Genomic DNA, 22,443 nt, shown 5'->3' with positions numbered 1-22,443 from the left:
TAAAAGTGTGCATCACCTTTTGAGACAATTTTTTACATTTAATCAGTCAATAAGATATTTGGGCTGTTACCAAGCAAATGGAGTCAGTATTGACAAAATTCATCTTTGCAATGGAGAGGAAACACAGAAGTTGCATCTGAATGGCATTTAGATGATTTTACACACTGTTTAATGCAGCTCAGATGGACATGTAATGCTTTAACCTGCAGTTACAAATGCATAAATAATGTTTTGATATTTTAAACATAAAATGTTGGCAACTGATGTTTGAAATTAATTAGACAATTAAAAGTAGGGCTGCACAATAAATCACATGCGATATTTAATGCGCATCTTGTCAGTAAAGCTGGTTCTGTAATCAGCGGTAAATCTCCATCACATGCATGCTTTCACATGGAGCAGCATTTACTACATAGAGCCGTTGTTCACTGACAAGCTGTGCAAAACCACGATCATATTTTGCTCAGCTTGTCAGTGAACAACGGCTCTGTGTAGTAAATGCTGCTCCATGTGAAAGCACGCACGTGATGGAGATTTACCGCTGATTACAGAACCGGCTTTACTGACAAGATGCACATTAAATATCACATGCGATTTATCGTGCAGCCCTAATTAAAAGATACTTTAAATGTGAAATTAAAACCACCAGCAGGTGGCAAGAAGTCACTGTTAACAAGTGAGTCATTGCGATTGAACCGAATCATTTAACGGGTGATTCATTCAGGAACGAAACACCGTCATGTTGCTCAGAGACATAAAACAGTGCTGTGCCTGTGTTTGGATTTATTTTTGTTGGCGAAATTGAGCAAAAACAGGCAATATGCTGTCTAAAACGTAAGTCTATTAATTAACTTCTTGCATTTTGAACTGTTGTAAAAATAATTTGTAATCATGCTGATTTTTGGAGAGAAAAAACAGCACTCTTCTGTGATATTGATTAACTATATGAAATTATGTAAATATATAGGCCTACATTTTCTGCCCCCGTATCTTGTATTTTGTGATCATTCTAAATGCATTTTAATAGACTGAATCATGCCGTGAATGAACGCACTCTCTATGCGCACACGCACTAGTCTAACCTAATAGGATAATATGCTGTAATAGGATTAGTCTAACGAATCATTCAGTTTGTAATGCGTACCGAACCGAAAGCCTCGTACCGAACGGTTCAATACGAATACGTGTATCGTTACACCCCTAATTGCCATAGCCTTGTTTCATCGTTTTGTTTATTTTGTACTTTGGACTGCTCACTTGGATTTTGACCATTGCCTTCTTGACCATTCTTCTGGATTACTCTTTTGCCTCTGCCTTGGATTACATTGTTTGCTGGATCTTGACCTTGCCTGTTTTGACCACGCCTTTGTGTAAATAAAGATCGCACATGGTTCTATCTAAAGAGTCCCCGTTACAGAAAGATTTAAAAATCACATGCAGAATAAAAAGAATTATATATTATATAATTATGAATTATACCACATGCTAACTCCAGCTTAAACAGCTAAAACAGCAATTACCACCTGTTCTTATAATTCATTCTCAGAGATTCTCATTCTCTAATTGACAGAGAGGCAATAATTAGATATTATGTAAATACATGTACATATTTGTTTATACAGCTGTAAATACAGTACACAAAGCACAAACCTGTACATAAATCTTCTGTTCTGAATGTATACCACGTTATTACAATTATTATTTTTGTTATTATTTAATTAATATTTTAATTATTATATAAATGTTCTTCTATTCTCATGTCATATATGTATGATTATTTATGTATGTATGTACCAAGAGCTCCTGAAAAACCACAACAAATTCCTTGTGTTTGCGCACACTTGGTGAATAAAGCTCATTCAGATTCTGATTGTGAGATATATATATAATTTCTTAATATTTCATAATAATATATATTCATTTTCTCTTTGTGGAGATTTGGAGAAAATATTTTTCTACTTATTTATTGTCTTTATTTGTGTGTGGGTTTCTTAGGTTTTGGTGCTAGGTATTATTAAAACAGAGGAAAAATTTGATTTAAAAAAGGGAGAAGAAAAAAAAAAGATGAAATATACTGGGGGCCAAATATGTCCTTAAAAAAGAAATGATGTATAATGAAATATGAAATCAATTAAATGGAAAGACATAAGAAAAACACATACATTTTGTCTGTTCATACTGAAGTCATACAGCAAAAATTTTAAGCATATAATTTATTTCTACTTTTTAAAATGTAATAGTCATGGAACACCACCATTTCAAGAACAACTCTGTGTCCTGTTGCCACTGGATTTTATGGGAAGTATAAATAACATTTGGTCAAATATTTGCGTGTGGGAAATCAGCGCGCAGTTCTGGGCTGGACTGAAACATCAGCGCATCAGTCACTGAGAACTTTCTGTTTACTCCGTCTGGCCAAATCCTCTTGCTTACTGCTATTGATTTCTTCATTCTGTGTTGATTTTGTCAATTCAAAGAGGAGGGTTTGTAATGCGTACCGAACCGAAAGCCTCGTACCGAACGGTTCAATACGAATACGTGTATCGTTACACCCCTAATTGCCATAGCCTTGTTTCATCGTTTTGTTTATTTTGTACTTTGGACTGCTCACTTGGATTTTGACCATTGCCTTCTTGACCATTCTTCTGGATTACTCTTTTGCCTCTGCCTTGGATTACATTGTTTGCTGGATCTTGACCTTGCCTGTTTTGACCACGCCTTTGTGTAAATAAAGATCGCACATGGTTCTATCTAAAGAGTCCCCGTTACAGAAAGATTTAAAAATCACATGCAGAATAAAAAGAATTATATATTATATAATTATGAATTATACCACATGCTAACTCCAGCTTAAACAGCTAAAACAGCAATTACCACCTGTTCTTATAATTCATTCTCAGAGATTCTCATTCTCTAATTGACAGAGAGGCAATAATTAGATATTATGTAAATACATGTACATATTTGTTTATACAGCTGTAAATACAGTACACAAAGCACAAACCTGTACATAAATCTTCTGTTCTGAATGTATACCACGTTATTACAATTATTATTTTTGTTATTATTTAATTAATATTTTAATTATTATATAAATGTTCTTCTATTCTCATGTCATATATGTATGATTATTTATGTATGTATGTACCAAGAGCTCCTGAAAAACCACAACAAATTCCTTGTGTTTGCGCACACTTGGTGAATAAAGCTCATTCAGATTCTGATTGTGAGATATATATATAATTTCTTAATATTTCATAATAATATATATTCATTTTCTCTTTGTGGAGATTTGGAGAAAATATTTTTCTACTTATTTATTGTCTTTATTTGTGTGTGGGTTTCTTAGGTTTTGGTGCTAGGTATTATTAAAACAGAGGAAAAATTTGATTTAAAAAAGGGAGAAGAAAAAAAAAAGATGAAATATACTGGGGGCCAAATATGTCCTTAAAAAAGAAATGATGTATAATGAAATATGAAATCAATTAAATGGAAAGACATAAGAAAAACACATTAATTTTGTCTGTTCATACTGAAGTCATACAGCAAAAATTTTAAGCATATAATTTATTTCTACTTTTTAAAATGGAATAGTCATGGAACACCACCATTTCAAGAACAACTCTGTGTCCTGTTGCCACTGGATTTTATGGGAAGTATAAATAACATTTGGTCAAATATTTGCGTGTGGGAAATCAGCGCGCAGTTCTGGGCTGGACTGAAACATCAGCGCATCAGTCACTGAGAACTTTCTGTTTACTCCGTCTGGCCAAATCCTCTTGCTTACTGCTATTGATTTCTTCATTCTGTGTTGATTTTGTCAATTCAAAGAGGAGGCGCTGCTTGTGGGGAGTCTGCATCAACATACGGAATGCTGATTATTGCTTTAGAAAACAATAAAATCACAAATGTGCAACATTAACATGTTGATTTTGTAATACTATGTCTCCTGCACACTATTTTATCACTAAACATTCAATTATATCTGCTGAAACATGATACAGCACAGACACAACATGCCAAATGGCCAGCCGCATACAGGTCGACACCAGGCAATTAATCTGCTATCTGATGCCAGGGTGAGCAGATTGCTGCCTAAAACGATCCAGCCACACTTACTCACAATATGTCAGCTGAGTTCATGGGCCCTAAGTGCTCCATGTATGGGTACTAATAAGGGTATGTTCATTTATAACAAATTATTATGATGCATTTAAAAAGATCATATCATCTTGTGTGAGTCCATTGCACTATGAAAACATGCTGTAACTCAAAACATCCGGCCCTATCCAAAAAGAGCATTTAAATGACTTATTATGAAGTCTGAAATAACAAAGATGAATATGTTCAAACCCAGCAACATCTATTAAGTATTCTGAAACTGGGCCTATCCTATGAAAGCTTATTTCTGCCATGGAATAAAAATATTTAAAAAAAACGTAATTTCAACTTTTAAAAGGTAATCGCAAAATTACAATTGTGGGTTTTATCCCGCAATTGTGAGCTTACATCTCACAATTCTGACTTTTTCCTCAGAATTGCTTGTTTAAATGTCACAGTCAGATTTAAATTGTGAGATTTAAACTCAGAATTCTAAGAGAAAACAAACGTCAGACTTGTGAGATGTAAACTCACTATTACAAGTTTATAACTTGCAATATATATGCATTTGCATTTCTTACAAAAAGTCTAAACTGTGAGATATAAACTTGCAATTGTAAGAAAAAAAAGTCAGAATTGTGAGATAAAAAGTCACAATTACATTTTATATATTTGTATTCCATGGCGGAAAAAAAGCTCCCATGCTATTCAGTCACTGTGAGGTAACATGGATAGAATTATATACCAGAAAAAAATTATTAAAAAATAATAATTATCATTATTTAATAATAAAAATCTAAAATAATATTTTAATATGTGAATAAGCTGTGTATATAAATGCCTTAAAGAACAGCCTCATGTAATGACCCATTTAATTTCAAAGCTGCAGTCTGTAAGTTTTTCCTCTTTGTCACCATCTCTGTTTGAAACCTGCGATTGCAGTTATTTGAGGAATGATCTTCTTTACATGGGTTGTGTTTTGGCACGGCTCCTCAGCGTGGATGAATCAAATGCTTTGAGGAGTATGTGTGGCTGTCAGTCAAAGCACCAGTGTGGATATTCACTGTACATTGGAATTACAGATACTAGGTCTTGGAAGAATGTCCAAAAAAATAAGTTTCTCCAGAAAATGTCATATGAACAAGTACCATGTCTGCAGTTTTGTTCTGACCAATTGAACAAAAAAAAAAGTAGTTTTACAATAAATCGTGCTACCAATGGTGATTAAATCTAATGATCGCAAAGTTAGCTCTGAACTTATACTTTGTTCTCAAATTGTTAATGTTAAAAACACCAGCATTGCATGACTACATGTATTTAGTGTGTATTAGCGTTATCTGTGGATATCAATTTCTGTACAATTGTCATACCATTCGAATTTTTTTTTGTTTGTTTGCTTTTTCAGCAGGGAAATATAAATCGTTTGTAAGTACAGAGTAATCCCACGTATCTGTAATCAGATGCACATTTAAAACTGGAATATAATTTCAGTCACTTACATGTGTTTCATTACCATCATGCACTGTTTTTTCATTAATGACAAGTTTCATGATTCCAGCTGATATAAGAGGAGGCTACAAATGATCCGCCACCTGCAGCATCCACACACGCGATAGAGCCTACTATAAAATAAACTAATTTAATATTTAATCACTAATAAAAACAAAAGAATTATGTTTTTCTCTAATATCAGAGAGCCTTACGTTAGCTGTTGTCATGTGCCTCCTCACCCTCTGAAAGCCAAGCTGCCCTTTAAAAGCCTAACATCAATAAGAGAGGATCCACCAGCGTCTGTGCTGACAGCACCACAGGACGACACTGAACATCAACCAATTAGCACATCTCAAAACGCCACTGACGAGGCAGATCTTTTAAAACCCTGGCCCTGATTGTTTATGCTTACATCTGAGGACATGTAAACTATCAGTGATGGCTCTAGTTTTACTGCAGGTGGTCTCAAGCTCCAAAAGGTCTCATTTGCTATGCTGTTTATATGTGGATATGAATGTCATCACTTATTTTAAAAGGAGGAGAATCAAAAAATGAATGTAATGTGGCTATATAAACCACACGGGTCTGTTTGTTTGACTAATAGCAGTTGGGAAGTGTTCTGTGTTATTTTTCCAGTCATCATTGCAAATAATGAATTGAAAAAAAAAAAGATTTTCCTTGTAAAGAAAATGTTTAATTCAAAATCTAAATTACATATGCAGAAATCTATATATTATAAAATGTCTATGATGTAATGGGTCACAATATTGGGGTTAAAATGTTGACAGGGTAAGTAGAAATTGAACAACAGCAGAATGTCTCCCTATTATTGAGCCCTGACTACAATACAAATATGATTTTCTTTTACACTTTTGTCAACATAACAGATTTTCTCAGATACAGTCGCTTTCAGTTTTTATTTGTATATACTGGGTTGCACAATTGTAAGCAATAGGAATGCAATGCATGGAGGTTGACATTTGAATGCATAAAAGAATGTGACTTTGATATAAACAGCCTTTTTCTGCTCTGTGCTACTGCCATACATCTGATTAATGCTTGCTTGGACAAAAGCTGTGTCAAATATAAGCGCAAACATGTCAAACAATTTATTTAACTTAAATATGGCTGCACAATTTGATGTGAAAAATATTAAAATATATTTACATTAAAAATGTATTAAATTAATAATAAAGGCCATATTGCAAATCAATTGTGCAGCCGTATTTACACTGAAGGTCTCTGAATAAGGGACGAATGAGTGTTTTTACACAGTTTCTGGTATTTCATTCCTAACTCTCCAATTTGAGAGTCTGTTGTAATCAGGTTTTGCCAGTCTGAGAAAAAAATTCTCTTTCGCACATGCAATGGAGGCATCCACAAAAAGGGCCATTCAGATCTACACACACCGGCTGAGATCCGTGCATCCCAAGTGTCAAATGAAACGGAGGTCAGACTGATGCTATTGTCCTGTGTACGGCCCCGTGTGCCCAGCCACCACATGTAACCCAACACCTGTGCCACCAGAACCCAACCTGCCGTCGCTCAGGAAACTACATAGCAACCATTTCCAGTTTAAGTCTTTCTACAAAAAATATTAAGCAGCACAACTGTTTTTAACATTGATAGTAATAAGAATTATTTTATGAGCAGCAAATCAGCATATTAGAATGAGTATATATTCTATACTCCCCACAAGCAGCGCCTCCTCTTTGAATTGACAAAATCAACACAGAATGAAGAAATCAATAGCAGTAAGCAAGAGGATTTGGCCAGACGGAGTAAACAGAAAGTTCTCAGTGACTGATGCGCTGATGTTTCAGTCCAGCCCAGAACTGCGCGCTGATTTCCCACACGCAAATATTTGACCAAATGTTATTTATACTTCCCATAAAATCCAGTGGCAACAGGACACAGAGTTGTTCTTGAAATGGTGGTGTTCCATGACTATTACATTTTAAAAAGTAGAAATAAATTATATGCTTAAAATTTTTGCTGTATGACTTCAGTATGAACAGACAAAATGTATGTGTTTTTCTTATGTCTTTCCATTTAATTGATTTCATATTTCATTATACATCATTTCTTTTTTAAGGACATATTTGGCCCCCAGTATATTTCATCTTTTTTTTTTCTTCTCCCTTTTTTAAATCAAATTTTTCCTCTGTTTTAATAATACCTAGCACCAAAACCTAAGAAACCCACACACAAATAAAGACAATAAATAAGTAGAAAAATATTTTCTCCAAATCTCCACAAAGAGAAAATGAATATATATTATTATGAAATATTAAGAAATTATATATATATCTCACAATCAGAATCTGAATGAGCTTTATTCACCAAGTGTGCGCAAACACAAGGAATTTGTTGTGGTTTTTCAGGAGCTCTTGGTACATACATACATAAATAATCATACATATATGACATGAGAATAGAAGAACATTTATATAATAATTAAAATATTAATTAAATAATAACAAAAATAATAATTGTAATAACGTGGTATACATTCAGAACAGAAGATTTATGTACAGGTTTGTGCTTTGTGTACTGTATTTACAGCTGTATAAACAAATATGTACATGTATTTACATAATATCTAATTATTGCCTCTCTGTCAATTAGAGAATGAGAATCTCTGAGAATGAATTATAAGAACAGGTGGTAATTGCTGTTTTAGCTGTTTAAGCTGGAGTTAGCATGTGGTATAATTCATAATTATATAATATATAATTCTTTTTATTCTGCATGTGATTTTTAAATCTTTCTGTAACGGGGACTCTTTAGATAGAACCATGTGCGATCTTTATTTACACAAAGGCGTGGTCAAAACAGGCAAGGTCAAGATATATATTAAAGTATATATTCTAACTCATTCAGACTTCAGCATCATGAAATCACATTTACGTCACATTTACATTCAAATAGCAATTAACCCAAACTGTAGTTATATGTTACTTGAATCATGTGGATTAATTTTCATTTACTGAATTGCAAAAGTAGAACTGTCACTTGCGTGTGGAACATGTATGAAACTCAGCGAGGTTTTTTTTTTTAAGTGAGTAGTTCACTCATTTATTCTATATTGTCTTATTGAAGCACATTCTGCCAAACACTGTAGATGAATAATGATTTACAGTTCACTTTCACAGTTTTTCTGCTGAGCATGCAATGCAAAAATAGACTCAGCGCTGAAACTCCACCTGCAGCTGCGCTTCTGCTACACAGCAGCACCACAAAACCATCACGGCTGCAGGTGTGAGGTTTGTGTAACAGGCCTAAAGCAGTATGACTCAAAGCCACAGAGCCTGAAAACAGCAGGCACGGTCTTGAAATCTCTCACCTGATGCAGGTTGATCAACACATCTGTCTCAGGGGCATGGCCTCCTGTCGCCATGGGGACAGGGAGGGGCGCAGCTGCGGGAACACAGGGGGGTCCGGGATCAGCCCTTCTCTTTCACGGCTGGATTTCCAGTCAGCCTGTGGGGTGGCATAACCTGTAAGAGTGAGACCATGTTAGACCATAAGATATCACTGAGACCCCAAAACAAACATAAGAGCAAGAAAACATGGGAAAGAATGTTGCAGAAATGGTCGTTTTTCAGAATACAAAGGGAAGACATTCACAAACCTGTTTCCAGTTCTTATGTTACAACTCAGGGGCTCATCAATAACCACTGCACTCATCAAGAGACATTATATTGATCGTATTAAGTTGTTAATCGATGAAACAAGCATGTTGATAATTAGAAAACTGTTACACGGTGTCTGTCTGCACCCGGTTGGCAAGTTCAAATCATTTCCATGAATCAGTTCAAAATGTCTGTTTCAAAGAATCAATTTAACAAAAATGTTCAAAGAGCTGCATTTTTATATATCAAAATGTTTTAGTAGAAATATGTGAATGTAATTATTGCTGTTTATTACTATTCATTGTTATATTAGAGCATAGAAATGAAAATTATCATTTTTTTATCATTTAAAATTATCATTTATCATTTTTCAAATTATCATTTGGATTTGTTTCTTACAACCATACAGTTGTTTGCTTCACAAAACATTAATTGATGGACTGGAGTGGTGTGAATGACTTTCAATTTGACTATTTTTTATCAGCTGTTTGGACTCTCATTCTGACGGCACCCATTCACTGCAGAGGATCCATTGCTGAGCAAGTGATGTAATGCTACATTTCTCCAAATCTTTGGACTCTCAATCTGACGGCACCCATTCACTGCAGAGGATCCATGGCTGAGCAAGTGATGTAATGCTACATTTCTCCAAATCTGTTCAGATGAAGAAACAAACTCATCTACATCTTGGATGCCCTGAGGCTGAGTACATTTTCAGCAATCTTTCATTTTTGGATTAACTGTTCCTAAAATGAACGCTTATGCTCACACTAAAACAACAGTGAAGTAAAACGGTGTTCTCCTATCATCTTTTTATCAAATTAATTATTATTAAAAGCTCATGGATGCAACCAGTACCGCCCCAAACAACATTTGCGAGTGGATAGTGTGAGTCTGCTGTGTGGTTGTGCAATCGTGACAGCGTGCGCTCTGCATCTGTAAGTCCAGTGTCTGCTGTATAATAAACAGCTCTTGAGGGAAGCTGCGCTGATGACTCATGTCTTGAGTTTGCGTCACTGCAGGCAGCCATAGCATACGTCTCATTTATGCCAAACCACACCCAGCTGGATATCGTTTCAGCATCATCCTTCTGGAATGCAGCTCAATGATGGACTGCTAAACGTCAGTGGCATCTCCATGTGCCAGCATCACTCATCAAAACACAGTTCTGCTGCCTTGGAAACATTATCGGTGACTCCACCAAAACCTAAGAACAGTGATGCCAATCGGACTGAAATGAAAGGAACTGGTTAATCTTTTCATCACTGAGCTGGTATCTTCTCCCATGGGAACATTTTACTGCTCTTTAATAGCTCAGAAGTTGTCACGCTGCAATAAATGGATAAATTTCATCTGCTTTCATGTTAAGCATAAACATTTACGTTTATATTCAGTCAATTAGCAAATTTGACCTTTAAAACAACTTGACCCGCCCTCAAACACTGTAGCTTGTTCGTGTGGTGTCCTACGCTGTGAAAGTAAATTAATTTTATTTTCACTTCCGAAAGATGAGGCTGCAAAGAATCAGTGGTTAAAATTAATTTTTTCCACTGTACCAAAGCAGTACAATCTTTTTTTGTGTTCCCGTCATTTTACTGACGACTACTTCTCTAAACTCTAAGACATCATCCGCTTTTGGAAGCTAAAACAAAGACGTTTGGGCACGGAGGTGAAAAAAACAGCGTTTCAGGCGGTCGCGCACCGGATGAGAAGCACAGCGTCGCGCCACGTCTTTAAAATTCATAGTTCTTGAAAAGGGATTTTTAAAAAACGAAATATCTCCCTTTGGAGTGGACTTTGAGATTTGTAACTTTCTAGATCTTTTTTATGCCCAAACATACACACTACGCACTGACTAAAATAAAAAAAGTGAAAAGGCATAATAGGACCCCTTTAACTCTGAGTTCTTGTTATATTTTATTACCATTTTCTAAACTATAGCGAATAAACTGTGATAATGTGAGAAATATTGAAGGTGTCTGAATAAATTTTGGTTTGATTGTATCTATTTGATAAATTAAGTTACCCAACTAACATTATACATGCTCTTTTGGTTTCTCTACCCAATATTTAAAAAATGTACAAATGCAATAAAAATATTGGTATCGGTACTCGGTATCGGCAAGTACCAAAAATAAAAGTATCAGTATCGGGCGAGTACTGGAAAAAGTGGTATCAGTGCATCCCTACTTGAATGATGGCTCAGTACCCAGTTTATTTGGACCAGCTGGCTCCACTGAATGTAAGTATGATAAATAATCGATTTTTCTATTTTCTATCAAGCGTTCACGGAACTGTGGCAATGGGCGTATCATTTTCGACATGCACTGTACGCGGTAGACCAATCACATCAGACTGGGCCATCTGACCAATCAGAGCAGAGTAGGCTCACAGAAAGGAGGGGTTTAGAGAGACTGAATCTTAGAACTGCTTCAAAAGAATAGTTTGAGAATCTTTGGAAAATGAGGTGATATCAAATGCATATTTTGAGAAAATGAAAGCATTTTTTGGCCTGGCATGTATGTAAACCTATTGTAGGAGACTCCCAAAACAATATTAGGAACCTTAAAAATGACATAATATGGGCACTTTAAAGACAAAAGTAGCCTAAAATAAGGATCACTTAATGACACTTGTCTTTTTTGATGTTATATTTAAAAGAATAAACAGCTGGGCATATACTTGACAACTTTTTTGGTTTATGCTCAATGGAAAAAAATGAAATGCAGGACCACATTACGGGCCCTAATTTAAGCAGGACTGTGTGAGAACATATTCGCTGTAAACAAGGAGCAAGTGTACCTACTCAAAGTAGAATTCGGTGGGAGTGGGCGGGTGTGGAATAAAACTTGCAGTAGTGGGATGGAAAAATCAGTTCACGCAGACCTCTGTGCTGCAGTGAAAAAGTGTCCAAGAGAGAGCTCAGCGCTGCACAAATATGATGCTGTAGGCCTAGGCCTAGGTCTTAAGTAGTTTATAATTTAAAATAAAATTATTTTAATAGCTTATTTCAAAGAATTCTAAGTCATTTTGTGGCCCTGTTGGACCCTCCAGTAGCTCCTGGTCCCCTGATTGAGAACTAGAGGAGACGTGAGATTTCTAAGGTCTTTTTTCAGGAGAAAAATCTGAGAAGCAGGAGACCTCAACAAAAATCTTCATTTGCTCTCCACTTAAGATATGAGTGCTGTCTAGGAAAAAGAACTGAAATACTAAAAAGACCTTTGTGAAATTTGTCATTCCTATGAGCATACACGATTATCATAGTTCAGTCATGACAACTCTTGGGATAGACTGTAAAATCTTTATTAATGTAAATAGAATGTGCATAGGTTTGGTCTTGGCAGACTAGATCTGCTACGCTGCTGCTGCAAAGCAAGTAGACTTGTTTCTGCTAAATGCTCGGATAATTGAATTAAAAGGAAACATGCTGCTGTTGCTGCTAGAGAAAGGAAGATCCCCGTAGCAGATCTAAGCAGGTGGTGCTGGGGAGGCGGTCGGCTAAGATGAAGACACGCATAGCGCACAGACATAGCATTCATTGAATACGACCTGGTTATAGGTTATCAGTAATGATTATGTGAATTTGATTGGCTGGGAACATTGAATTGAATGAACCAATTAGAACGCAAGTAGAGTTTCATGGCTGAACTTGAAATAAACTTGAAATAGAATGTTTACAGAAATAAAATTAAAATTAAGTTTAACTTGAGGTACTGTTAATGTCACGTTTATGGTCGGTTTTTGTTTTCCCTGTGTTCTTGCCTCCTGTTTCTTTATGCCCTTCCAACGATCTTCTCAGCTGCTCTCACTATGCGCTGAAGTGTCTTGTGGCAGGATGCGTTGCAGGCGCCATACCACACAGTGATGCAGCTCGTCAGAATGCTCTCGATGGTGCCTCTGTAGAAGGTGCACATGATGGGGGCCGGGGCTCTGGCTCTTCTTAGTTTGAAGAGTGAATTTAGTTCTATTTGTTCCAGGTGTTCCTTGTTATTAGTTATCCTCCTCACCTGTCTGCCCTTCGTTATCTGCCCTATTTCAGTTCTAGCCCATTCTGTTCTCCCTTGTCCAGAATTGTATATGTCTACCCTTGCTACGTGTGCTACCTGGATATTATTAAAGTCTATATGTTTGAATTCGACTCTGCGTCTCCTCGTTCCTCGCTCCGTGATCCTCACAGTAGTGATCCGTGACAGTTATCTATAATAAAATTATTATAGTATCTCAATTATACCAAAATAACACTGGCATACACTGCAAAAAATATTTTCTTACTTCGTATTTTTTGTCAAGTTTTCCCGTACAAATATCTAAAAATTCTTAAATCAAAATACTATTCATTGAGAAGAAAAATGACATAAGTGTTGTATCCTGAAAAATGTATCAAAATTATGTGAGTTTGTTTAAAACAGGGAAAATATCTGCCAGCAGGGTCAGATAAATAATCTTGATCTCCTTTAAATTAACATGATTCTTCTGACCCCATTGGCAGATATTTTTTGTTACAGTTTTCAGAAAACAAGATGTATTATCTTATGACATTTTTCTACTGAAGTAAATGTATCTTAATTTAAGAATGTTTAAATATTTGTACTGGAAAGTAAGACAAAGGTCATTTTTTTGCAAGATCAAGATCCAGTTGATTGATGGAGATTGTTCAAATAAATGCTTAAAAACAACTTATTTCATGTTTATAGGATGCCTTATTTAATCTTGTTTGGTTACAACTCTAAATCAGGAGCATAGCAATGTTTTGGGATCTTCACCTCTCTCTCTGCCATCAACATACAGTACACACAGCAAGAAATGGCCTATCTGACATATTTATAGAGCAGCAGCAGACTATTTCATCAAATGATTCACTTGCTGTCTGCAAATAACCCAAGTGGAAAACTGCTATTAATATACGTGAGCACGCTCAGGGCATCATGGGAAAAATTAATAGTCCCACATGTCGCCAGAATAGATTATTCGTGCTCACCTGGGAAAGCAGCAGGTTCCCCTCATGCTTGTGAACATTTCTAGAATTTCTGATCCAAAATAAGCCCGGGCATCTTTCCTGACCTGAGGGTCACTTCCATCTTTGTTGTCCCGCTGTTGCTCTGAGTCCGGCAAGCTCAGGTCACAAAAATGCTCAAGCTCTTGTGAAGATGAAACTAACAGACACATGCATCATTCTGAGAAGTGACCCTGTCTACTTCCTGTGTGTCTGACCAGCACTCATCACGCACTTCCTCTTCACCGAGCCATCAAAGGACCACAAATGATTTATGAGCTGTACTGGCACACAGAGGAGCCTTTGTAAATGGAGATCAGCAAAAGAAATGGTCACTTGATGCTCCCTGCAGCTAGGACTGTCTATTATATGATTGCATAATGATATTCTTTCTAAATAAGAAGGAGAAAAAGAAAATAACAATAATTACAATCAATAATGAATTACTGTAACATTCAGACTGCATTGTAAAAAAAAAAAAATGTGTACTGGTAATTTGCTGCCAGGGCATTACAACCTAATTTTACAGACATTTCTATTAACCTTAAAACACAATGCAATGAAGTACACAATTAAAAACTAATTAAAAAGGTTAAACACCTGTAAAAAATCTTTTTTTTTTTTTTCAATATTTTTTTATAGTGTGGGTAAAATAAAATAAAATAATATTTTTTTTAAAAAGTGGGAAAGTTGACTTAAAATATTTTATTTCTTCAATATTTATAATATTATATTCATGTCATTCTACCTTGTGCAATGTCTACAAAAACTTAAAACTATTTTATTCTTGTTTCAGTAAGTTTAGTGTGAATAAATGAAATTTTTATAAAGTGAATTTATGTATATTAAGCTTACATATTATAAGCTATAGAATTATATATAAAGACATTTATTTTATTTTATTTCACACACTGAATTACACATGAACTTTTGAAGTACAAAGAGTATTTTCTTGGAAAATGTACTCCAATATTCTTTTATTTACTTATTTATTTTTTTCTACAGCGTATATATATATATATATATATATATATATATGTACACACACACACTCAAATTTCATTTTTATTTTTTACATTAATTAATTAATTAATTACATCAAATTAAAGCATTAATCAAAACTCATTGTCAGCTAAACCAATATAACACTGTAAAAACATATTTTTCTAAGTTGTAAGTAAAACAAAGTTCATTGGAGTACTTTTTCAAAAAAAAAAAAAAATACTATTTCAGTCTTTTTACTTCAAAATGTCATGTTTAATTCAATGAGTTACTTGTCATTTCTTTGTAATTATTTGTGAAATTTATTAACAATTACTTGAAATTTGTTTCAAAGTAAATCCTACACCAATTTTTTTTTTCACTGTACCTGCAGCAAAATCTTTTTAAAAATCATAATCAAATAGTTTTTATGCTTCAGTCATCATGTCTTTTTCAACACACTATCGAGACATAACCTAAAGAAACTCAGACTAAGACGACATGAATATCTCGTGGCATCCGGCCGGAGTAAAGGCTCAAGCAGGATTGAAGTCAGTTCTTCACATCTGGATTCTCATCTTTAAGGGCCCATCACTGTTGACACGCGCACCCATTAATGGATTCACAAACATCCACATGCTTCTTCTACACCAGAGAACGTGTGGGTGACATCAAGGTCTGCGCAAATGAGTGTACGTCAGGGCCAGATTTTTGTTTCTAACGGAGCTCTAGGTGAATTATTAACGCTAATAGCCTCTTATCGTGAACAATTAGGCACGCAAAGCACAGAAGATTTAGCTAATGGCCCCTGGGGCCTTGGACTCTATAGAAACGAACAACTTTCATCTTTATAACCAAGAATGCCTCCAGATTTAGGTGCCCTCAAGCGCCAGTCTGACTTTAGACGCAGAGTAGAGCAGAGGCTTAGTTACAGCTGCACACATTCAGCTCAATGTAGAAAAGTGTGGAGAGTTCAGACGCACTCAATGCAAAGGCGATTCTGTCTTCCAGCTGTCTCCAGGTCCTGGATTTTACTACAGCGTGGCTCCACAGAGAGCTTTGGCTGTCTAAATAGAGCTCATCCAAAGGCTAATCACAGGCATGCCTGATCCCCCAGCCTCAACATGCTCTAAATAAAGAAATCCCCAATGCACACGGCTCATAGACTCTTTGGAGCCCTTCCTTGACTATTTTGGAAATTAAAAACCAGCAGATACAGTAACTAGGGCTGGGTATCGAGTTCGATACTTTTTAGGCACCGAATACTTTTTAGGTACCAAATTTCGATACCTAAGGGGTTAATCTCATCAATGTCCGTGGGCCAATAAGCCTGCAGCACTAGGTGTCTTCGACTAGAAGCGGCGCGGTGCAGATCGATATGTGTTTGAAATCCGCAAGAGCGATTCGAAAGCGTACGGAGCAGTCTGCTCTCTATAGCTCTCGTGGTACTGTAATATACCGATCGGTCTGCACAGTCAGTCCGCGTCAAGTCAAACACACCTACTAGTTTACACCAGTTACACAAGATTCGGGTGGGAAGCGTGCAATCTGTGATCGCGTGCCATTGCAGACGCTCGCGAAAGCATCCAATCGCTTTCTTATGCGTGCTGTTTTTACGGTTTCACTTTCGCTTTCGAAATCGATCGCGTTCAGCAAGGAGGGGAGAGGATGGAAGGGGGGCACTGCCCGCGAATAGCCCCCTTAGATGTAAGGCTACATTTACACTGGTGCGTTTTTGTTGAAGACTATTTGAGTTTTATTAAAACTATTTGCACTTAATTTGCATTTATTGTGTTGGTTACATTTTGTTCCTTTGTGCAGTGGCTCAGGAGATAAGTCTTTGAGTCTGTATAAACATCAGCAAGCAGCAAATTTAAATAAAATAAATTTATTATAAAAATACGTTTTTTTTTAGATAACGTAATCTTGTTAAAATTGGCTCTCGTGGTACTGTAATACACTGATCGGTCTGCACAGTCGGTCCGCGTCAAGTCGAACACACCTACTAGTTTACACAGGTTACACTCAAGAGATGTGGCGCACCCGTGAGAATGTAGTGTGAATTCGTCCCAGCCCCCTTAGATGTAAGGTTACATTTACAATGGTGCGTTTATGTTTTAAAATGAAAACGATCCTCGTCATACTGGCATTTACACTGCATTTCAAGCCGGCTTTCCACTATCTCCGACAAACGACAAGCGACAGACCGGACGGAAGTCATTCATTTCCAGTGGAGAGTAGTGTGGAATCGGTATCGAAGTCAAGGTATCGGTATCGAACATTTTTGAACGATACCCAGCCCTAACAGTAACTATCCACTATATCTTCTTGCTCATTGAACTTCTGTATGCTTTTAAGATGCATTGGGTAATGAATCCGAATAAGGATTTATCCCCATTTATAATGGCTCTTCTCCATTATTTCATCATCATTTGATGATGCTGCCACGATCAATAAAAAGTGCACACAAACAATGATATTAAACAAAACAATCAAATGAAATTACATTTACGCCTGTTTTCCATGGGAAGTAACAAAGCAGCATTAATTGTGCCAAACAACGGGTTTGATGAATAAGACAAAATCTACTGATGTACATAATACTAATATATACATTTATAATTGATAAATGTACTTTTACAATTGTGAATTGCATTTTGCAGACGCTTTTATCCAAAGCAACTTACATTGCATTATGAGTCTAATTTGTCTCAGAAGTAGTAGACTAGTGACGTTTGCGTTTCATTTATAAACAAATCAGTGGTTTTGAACTAATCAAGTCAGCAGTTCACGTAATTGAGGAAAAATTATTTTATTGTCATTCATTTAAAAAAAAATAAAATAAATTTGAATCCTTAATCCACTTTCAGTATATTTATAGTATATTTATATAAATTTTAATAAAGCATAATAAGAATTGTTTTAGTCTAAATCAATTCAATGATTCAAAGACTCTCTTCTTTTGAAAATTTCCATCATTAAAACAGTACTTCACAGATGCATTACTCACACCACTAGCAGTAAAAATAAATAACTAAATAAATAAAATACAAGGAAGGGTAAGTGGAAAGTGGACTTTAAATGTTATATTAAGTATTTTAATATTTGTAATGTTACATTTGCGTCATTCCACCCTGTGCAATGTTTACAAAAACTTAAAATTATTTTATTTTTGTTTCAGTAAGTTCAGTGTGAATAAATGACTTTTTTTATAAGGTGAATGTGTATTAAGCTTACATTGTAACTGACAAAATAAACATGCATAAATAAAACATTCAAAATATTAAAAATACATTATTAAAACTAAGCAAATAAACAAAATAAACCATTTTATTTATTATTATATCAAATGTTATTTTTTTAAATAAATAAACATTAAATCATTAATCACTACTAATTGTAATCGTTGCATCAACTATTTCTGATAAACTCTTTACCCTATATATAAACTGACTGTGTTTGTTTGCTTTGCAGATTTGTCAGAGTCTCTTCCTGTCTATGTGGGATGTTCTTGACAAGAATAAGCCGCAAAGTGAATCGACTTTTCTTCTAATAGTCAAATATCTGTATATTTGACACTACTCTATTTGTTAACTCACAGCCAGAGAATATCATTACTTAATTTGCAAGGAGGTCACAAAATAACTAATAGATTCTGCCATCTTTTCAAACTAAATGGTCTTCAAACTACAAATGAAGTCTGGTAATTGAATCACACATTATTTGAAATTATCAGTATCATTTGCTGCTACCAATTATCATGCAAAGACATAAAAAGTTATATATTTAACTAAGTCTGTGAGGAGAGAACTTACATGTAGATACTGAGTCAATTCACATGCTTAAGCCAATGCGTGCAGCAGACAGCAAGCAAACCTCAGTAATTACACTTCTCAGAAAATGAAATTACAACACGGACCTCAATATTTGTGAAGCAACACATAAGCGTTGCTAAACCCAAGGCATCCCTCGCGAGGGGCTCAATCAGTTAAAGAGGCCATTTTATTGAAGTGTCTTGTTCTCAGCCTGTCTGAGCCTCTGCTATTGTGCTAACACGTGTGATCGCAGCACAGCACCCTCACATCAAAGATTACTGCGGCCCGTCTCCTCCTGTCAGCCATCACTTTAACAGCACACCTTCACTGAGCCCAGCTGAGACAGAGGGATCTGCTGTGCCTGTGACTCTGGATGGGAATCATGAGGAATTAAATGATTCTTGTTTCGAATCAGATTCCACTTCATGATTCTGGTTCCATGATGATTCTACACTGTTGTATACATATTATATATTTTTATATTTTATATTTTTCTGTCTTCATTTTAATTAAAGGTTTAGTTTTGAATTTTTGTCATTTTTTGTATTTTTCTTTTTTAATAATTAAAATTTTTCAGTTTTAGATTCAGTTTTTTTAGTGCATCAGTGTCTTTGCAATTAATAAAATACATTTATATATATATATATATATATATATATATTATTTCAGTTAACATTTATTTTATTTCACATAATGAAAATGTTTTGTTTTTTTAGTTTTAGTGATTAGTTATTGTTTTAGTTTTAGTTATAACCCTGCTTATGACTAGGCATGACACTGATTAAAGGCATAATTCACTCAAGAATAAAAATTCTTTCTTTTTTTATGGCAATTTCAAGTTTATATCCCACGATTCTGATTTTTTCTTACAATTGCAAGATATAAACTCAAAATTGCAAGATATAAACTCGCAATTCTGAGAAGAATAGTCGGTATTGTAAAATATTAACTCGCAACTGTGAAAAAAAAAGTCGCAATTACCTTCTCTTTTATTTCATGGTGGAAACAAAAAACAGAAGAGCAAAATGTAAACTCAGAATTCTGAAAAAATAAAAATCAGAAGTGTGAGATGTAAACTTGGAAATGTGAGAAAAAAAAGTCTGAATTTTGAGATATAAACTCTGAATTGCAAGAATTTGTGAGAGAAAAAGTCTCAATTTGAGTTTTTACATTTTTTTATCCCATGGCGGAAACAAGCCTCCATACGAACTTGTATGACTTTCTTTATTCTGGCGAACATTAGGGAAAAAATATATATTTTATAGAATTTTTCTGTTCATACAGGTCAGTTGTGTCAAAAACACAATTAGATGCTGAATTGGATTTCATTTTGACTTTAAAAAAAGTAACATTTTTGTACGCGTGTGTGTGTGTGGGGGGGTTTTCTTTCTTTGTTTTTTGTGAAAAATACAAGGTGTTGGAACAAAATGATATGTAAATAATACCAGAATTTTCCCTTTTGGGTGAACTATTCCTTTAAGTCTCATGTCTGCAGTCTTCGCCTCTGCTGAATAACAATATAAACAATTATTCTAGTACAATTATTCTAGTTTGTGTTTGTTTTTTGTTTGTTTAAATTGACATAATTAAATATTAAGAAATTGCTTTGACTGTTAATTGAAAAACTATTGCATGTTGATTCAGAAAGAGCTCTCCAGCAGACATACTTCAGTTTGTTGTCTCAATATAACAATTATCTTATTAAGCATCAGGATGAACAAGCAAATAACAAGCCGAAGAACACTGTTTACATCCCTGTCTTTACAGATGCAAACACACTACTGATGGCTGAAGAATGAGAAACATTAGGCTGAACCACATCTCAAACTTCAAAGAATGCCTGCCAGGAAACTACTGTAGATAAGCATTTTGTGTGTAATGTGATTCAGCTAAAACAGACACAATGTCCTGTAAATGTTTCTGTTAACAGCACAATATCACAAATACTTATGTTCGGTTGTGTATCTGCCTGTTTTTATGCACAGGAAGTACTTAATCTCAGTTGAATATTATTAATATTATTATAGTTGAATATTATATTATTGCTTTTATTTTAAATGAAAGATGCAAAGCAAACGATCAGATTCAGTGTCATTTTAGTAATATTTATATAGTATTTATTAAAATTTTGAATTAGCTTTTGTTTCATGTTTTCAGTAAAAATGTTACATTTTATAAGTTTTAGTAATTTTGTTATGTGCTTTTGTCAGTTTATTTATTTATCGCATTTCTATAGTTTTAATTTATTTTTATTTCAGTTTTAGTTTTAACAACAAGTAATAACAAGCAAAAGATCATTCTGACAGCGGTGCTTTTTTGGTACACAACTTTTGTGGCACGTCCTGCTCTGTATTTTCATTTAACTCCAAATTTCTTTGACATTTAAATAAAATAAATCAGTCCTGCCAAATGTTAGCCTCACAAACATACTGCAGTATAATGTGTATTGCAAAATCAAGACACGGTTAACACATTTCTAACATCACACAGTTTAGTATATAACGTCAGCCCAACTGATAGTCACAGAATTAATGATGAACTTTCCTGCATCATATTTAAGCTTTTTAAACCTTTACTTCTTCATATAATTCCTCATTACTGCATTAGTTTGTGCTTGTTTGAAAGCACATCTGCAGGTATTCCTGGCCTACTTCAAGCCGAGAAACATTTGTCCAGGTAACAGCTGAGACCTAATTACAAGTGAAGCTTTGATCATTTAAAGGGACAGTTCACCCAAAAATGAAAATTACCCCATGATTTACTCCCCCTCAAGCCATCCTAGGTGTATATGGCATTCTTCTTTCAGACGAATACAATTGGAGTTATATTAAATAATGTCCAGGCTAATCCATGCTTTATAATGGGAGCGGATGGTAGCCCAAAATTTGAAGTCCAAAAAATTGCACCCATCCATTATAAAAGAAGTCCACACGGCTCCGGGGGGTTAATAAAGGCCTTCTGAAGTGACGCGATGCATTTGTGTAAGAAAAATATCCATATTTACAACTTTATAAACCTTAATCTCTAGCTTCTGCTAACTGTCGTATGTGCGTTCACGAGAGAGGGGCGTCCAGCGGGTGACGTACGCATGCAACACCATTAGCACTAGAACCGCCACGGGGTAAATTTTACCCATGGCTGTTTTTCAAATGTACATAACAGATTTAAAATAAAACATTCAAGTCTCCTAGTCATTGACTTTTACTAAAATTATGTAATTTACAATCCAATGTTGTTAAAAATTATTTAGATAAAACCAGATCAAAAAACTATACCTATAAGCGCCAGTGGGTCAAATTTACCCACCTATATAATGCATGTATTTTCACGCTGTCATTTTCTTGCCGCTTATGTTTTAACATTGTACATTTCTAGGCAACGCCTTTCACTCACTGATTTAGTGGTTATCAGTTTCATAAATAAAGTC

Source organism: Sinocyclocheilus anshuiensis, unplaced genomic scaffold (assembly GCF_001515605.1).
Source record: "Sinocyclocheilus anshuiensis isolate Anshui unplaced genomic scaffold, SAMN03320099.WGS_v1.1 scaffold777, whole genome shotgun sequence".
NCBI classification, from domain to species: domain Eukaryota; kingdom Metazoa; phylum Chordata; class Actinopteri; order Cypriniformes; family Cyprinidae; genus Sinocyclocheilus; species Sinocyclocheilus anshuiensis.
The sequence above is the reverse complement of the archived record's forward strand: the minus strand, read 5'-3'. Positions refer to the sequence as shown.